The following is a 5,429-nucleotide window of genomic DNA, read 5'->3' as shown; positions in this document are numbered from 1 at the left end:
AAGACCATGGCCTGTATCAGACACACTTTAGTCTCCAGAGAGACACCATTGCTCTTTAGTACTTTGGAGAGTTCCCTAACAGCTGACTTTCACATCTGCACTAGGTCAATAATACAATAACTCATATGGTTCAGAAACATTCATTACCTACGTACAACTTTATAGGTCTGTTAACTGTAAAGGGTCTCTACCAAGTTTTGAGTTACCAAAAAATTCCACATTACAATATCATCATCATGTGGTAGGAAAATTATAGACCATTTAGTGAAGCCTGCTACCAGTTAGCTTTACTCCTAGTATAAAAACAACAACAAAAAAACAAAACAAAACAAAAAAGCACACACACACACAAAACATTTAACCTGACAGAAACAGCTACTGTGATCTTTAAACTATTGATGACTATTGACTACTCATTTTCAGGAAAATACAATTATTAGAGGGAAAAAAACCCCCATATTACTAGTTATACAAAATAAAACTAATATTCAGATGTTGTACTTTAAAATAAGAATTAATGTAGTTTTTTTAAAGTAGGAAATACCTACTTTAATTGTGGAGTTAGGGAGCACTGGTGATCTTGTGGTAAGGAACTGTGCTGCCATCTCAAAGGCACATGGTTCAAATCCACTAGCTGCTTCATGGGAGAAGAAGCTCCCATGTAATTGAATTACCTCTGAAAACTGACTGGAGGATCATCTATGAGTTGGTTCTTACTTGACAATACACAAAAATAGTAGTTATAAATTTAACTTTTCATTTATGTAAACCCAAGATGGTGTATTCGCCACAGTATTACATTTTTATGTTGTGATTCAAAACAGTATCTTACACCTTAAACCACTTACATTTATTAGCATAAAGGATCTCTCCTAAAATGTCAAATACAGCAGTTTACGGCATTTCAATTCACTCCATTCTACTTAAGGATATCACATAACAGTATTTTCTTTTGTATCAAGCATCGTATTATAGACCTATAATAGCATTAGTAGCTAAACATAAAATAATGTCAAACTTTAATCCACAGAGAAGTATCTGTTAAAATTATGTCAAAATCTAAAATGTCAAACAAAAGTCTTTCTATATATTGCCCATTATGTTATGTCACTAAAGTACGATGTGTTTCCGATGTCTCTGAAAATAACTCAGAAATTATAAAAGAATTATTTTCAGATAAAGAATTGAGAAATATAGATGCTAGGCACCTTTCTCAAGCACCAAATGATAATTTCAGTTGATTAGTTTTATGTGGTTTCAATGTTATTTTGTTCGTGTCACCTCTGAAGGAAAGAAAAAATAACCCTATTCACATCTAGGTATTATCTTCTAGTTAATATCTTAAAATGTTGATCTATTTTTTAAAAAATAGAAAATACAAATTTACAGGTTCTTTTGAATAATTAATATGGAACTCTGACGGTGTATTGATGGTTCACCCAAATGTAGCTCCTCTTTGGAGGTTTGAACTTACCATCTGCTGAGGAAGAAAGATGAGCAAGGTCTACTTGTGCAGTTTACAGCCCCTAAAAATCTGCTGGAGGATCAGCTTTGAGTCAATGCAGACTCCAATTGCTAGTGAGTTACTGGGAAAAATTACCTAAGCACAGGCTATTTTAGGAAGCAAAAACTCCAGGGTGGAAGTGGGCACTAGGTTTTAGGATAAATTATTATGATAAAAATATGCATCTAGAATTTTCCATGATGATTTCAATAGGCTATGGTATAAATATTGTGTTGGAGATCTTTTCATCTTTGAAACATTTTTCACACCGTAGTTGAAATGTTATTCTGAATTACAAATGGTACGTATTCAAAAAACGTTTTAATTTGGACTTAATACGATTTTTGTTTTAACAGTGCTAATTCAAAGATCAAAATAACTACTTTTAAGTTAATTCTAAATCATATTAACAACCCATTAGATTTCTTTTTAGATTCTTGTGGTATGTAAACTATTTCTTGAATTTTTATATTAGTGACTTTATATCATAATTAACCTTTTGTCACTGACTTATGTCACTCATCAATTTGTTGTGCAGTATTTGATTAATCTATGTACTGCTCTAGCCATTTGTGAGTGATCTTCAGCAATATTGCATGTGATATTAATGACAGTGTTTGAGAGTCTCCACACTCTGTTGGATCACCTTTCTTGGGAATAAGAATAAATATGGAGCTCTATAATCATTTGGCCTGACAACTGTCCTCCAAATTTCCTGGTATAGACATCTGAGTGCATCCAGGGCTGCATCTGTTAATTAAAACAAGATATAGACGGTACATAGATAGGAAACCGACAAAAGTTCATGTTCAAGCATGATTTAGAAGAGACCATGGCACCAAGAACATCATTGCAGATGTCAGATGGAGATGGATCATGACTGAAAGTAGAGAATACCAGAAGAATGTCTATTTATGATTTATCAGTTATGCAAAGACATTTGATTGTGTGAATCATAACAAGATACGGCTAACACTGAGAAGAGTGAGAACCACAGAGTACTTAATTATACTCATGCAAAACCTATACCTAGAAGAGGAGGCTGTTGTATGAACACAGCAAGGGAACACTAAGTGGTTTCAAATTAAGAAGGGAGTATGTCAGAGTTGTATTATTTCTTCATCTATTCAATCTGTATGGTGAATGAATTTTTCAAGAAGCTGGACTCTATGAAGAGGAATGTGGCAGCAGAATCAGAGGAAGACTCACCAATAAAACTGAATTAAGCAGATGACGCAATCTTGTTCACTGTAAGTAAGGAGGCCTTGGAACACTTGTTGCAGAAGATCAAAGAAAGTAGTCTCAGTGTCAAGAAAACAAATATCCTTACCATGGGACCTACAGGTAGCATCATGATAGATGGAGAAAAGACTGTAACTGTCAACAATTTTGTGTTCGTTGGGTCTACAGTTTACACCAGAAGCCAGAAAATCAGGAGGTGTATTGCACTGGGAAAGTCTGCAAGTAGGGACTTCTCCAAATTTTTGAGGAAAAATTATGTTCGTTTGAAGACTAAGGTGTGTTTGATTCAGGCCATAATCTCTGATTAGTTGCTATGCAGCTAAGAGCTGGGAAATGAATAAGAATGACAAAAAAAGAATTAATGCCTTTGAAGCTGTGGTGTTGCAAAAGAGTGCTGAACAATCCCATGGATTACCAAGAGAAGAAATATGTCTTGCAGATGATTCATCCGGAGTGCTTTTTTGGGGAAGAGATTATGAGTCTTCACTTTACATATTTGGGTTACGTTGCTAGGAGAGGCTATTCCTTGGAAAGGGACATGATGCTCAGGAACACAGAAAGTTAGCAAAGGAGAGGAAGACTGTGGACCAGATGGATTGACATGGTGACTGCCCCAATGAGCTCTAATGTGTTAGGAAGTGTGAAGATGGCTCAGGATAGGGCAAGGTTTGAATCGGTTGTTCTGTTGGTCTCTATGGGTCACACTCAGTTTGATGGCACCTGGTTAATTCTTGATTTTTTTTTATCTTGTTTTTACTTTGTTATGTATCGTCAGTTAGACTGTGACTCACAGTGACTCTATGAAGAAGAAGTCTGGGTTCTTTTCTATCTTGTGACATTCACATCATCTCTGACATAATTGACTCCATTGTTACAGATACTAACTGAATTCATTTTGTTGAGGGTCTTCCTTTCTTGTGCTGATCTTACCAAGCCTGATGTCCTTCTCCAAGGACTAGCTCCTCTTAACAACATTCTCAATGTATATTCTCCTCCAAGGAAAATCCTGGTTTTACTGTCTCCTTGGGTTTTTGGCAGTCCATGGGATATTCAGGGCTTTTTCTAGTATCACAGCTCAAAAGCATCAATTCTTCTTCTATTATTCTTAGTCATTGTCCAATTTTTAGCAAATGATTGAGAAAACTATCTTAGATCACACACATCTTGATTTTTAAATAGAAATCCTTGTACTTTTGCTCTGAAAAGGCTCCTGACAGCAGATTGTTTCAATGTAATACGCCTTTTGGTTTTGGAGTAGTTGGTACCAATGGCGTTGATTATGGATGCAAGTAAGATAAAACATTGATAACTTCAATGTTTCCCCTCCATCTATATTGATTATCTGTTGGGCCAGTGGTCAAGATTTCTGTGATTTGTTTTGGGTTTTGTTTTTTGGCTTTTTAAAATTTTTTTATTTATTTTATTTCATTATTTTTTGTGTGTACCATCAAAACAGATCTGACTGGTACAGGAGGAGATTGTTCCTCCTCCAGCAGAGCATCTGGTGGATTCGAACCATGCATCTCTGAGATTGCAGTTGCAGCTTCTTGCCACTAGGCCACCAGAGCTCGCCAGCTCTTTTTTATTTTATTTATATATTTTTTTTATGTTGAGATGTAATCCATATTGAAAATTGGTCCTTGTTCTTCTGCAGCAAGTGCTTCAAATCCTCCTGACTTTCCATGAGCAAAATTGTGTCATCTGTATAATGTAGATTATTGATGAGTCTTCCTCCAAACTTGATGCTGCATTCTCCTTAATTACATATGGTTTCTTGAATTATTTGTTCAGCATACAGATTGAATATTATGAAGAAAGGATACAGCACCGGTTCATACTGTCTCGATTTTATATTTTCACTGTTTCCTCATTCTTTTTGAATAGTAGCTTGCTGGTTTAGTTATGTGTAATGTTTAAAATATGACAATTTTTTCAGATGTGTGTCATTGTTGGATACTTGGGGGTTTTCCTCTTTTTCGCTGTTATAAAGAATTATGTAATAAACATGAGTGAAAGTACGGCTCTTATTTCTTTAGGATGCATATCCACTAATAGAATTGCTGAATCAAGTGGTGTTCCTATTCCCAACTTGCTTTCCATAGGAATTTCATTATTTTATGTTGGGTGTTTTTGGTTGTTTTTTAAAATTTTAGACTAGTTTATTTAAAAAGTTTGTATTCATTATTTTTCACATGAGATCTTTCCCCTTTCCTTTACCAACTCTTACCTCCACCCATCAAATTGTGTGAATCTAGGATTAAGCCTTTTACCCCTATGTTTCCTCCTCCCCTACTTGGATCCTCATACTCATTCTAAAATAATGGCCTTATACAGTAGTTGTCTATTAGTTTCCTCAGCATAATTTTCTCCAGTCCTGCCCAAGTTAGGTAGTAATTTACAAAAATTATTGCTATTGTGTGCTTCACGGTATTCCATTGTGTGAATATGCCATAATTTCTCAATCCATTCAATCGTACTTGAACATCTGGGCTCCAAGTTCATGCTATGGAAAATAACACTGCTATGAACATTGGAGTACAAGTCTCTGCACCTCAGTTCTCATTTTCTCAGTATATATTCCAAGTAGTGGAATATCTGGGTCATATGGAATTTCCATTTTCAGCTTTTTTAGGAAGTATCAAATTGCCTTCCAGAGTTGTTGTACCATTTTACAATATCACCA

The sequence above is a fragment of the Elephantulus edwardii genome, unplaced genomic scaffold, assembly GCF_000299155.1.
Source record: "Elephantulus edwardii isolate Elephantulus edwardi_28Jun2011 unplaced genomic scaffold, EleEdw1.0 scaffold00010, whole genome shotgun sequence".
Classification (NCBI taxonomy): Eukaryota; Metazoa; Chordata; class Mammalia; order Macroscelidea; family Macroscelididae; genus Elephantulus; species Elephantulus edwardii.
The sequence above is the reverse complement of the archived record's forward strand: the minus strand, read 5'-3'. Positions refer to the sequence as shown.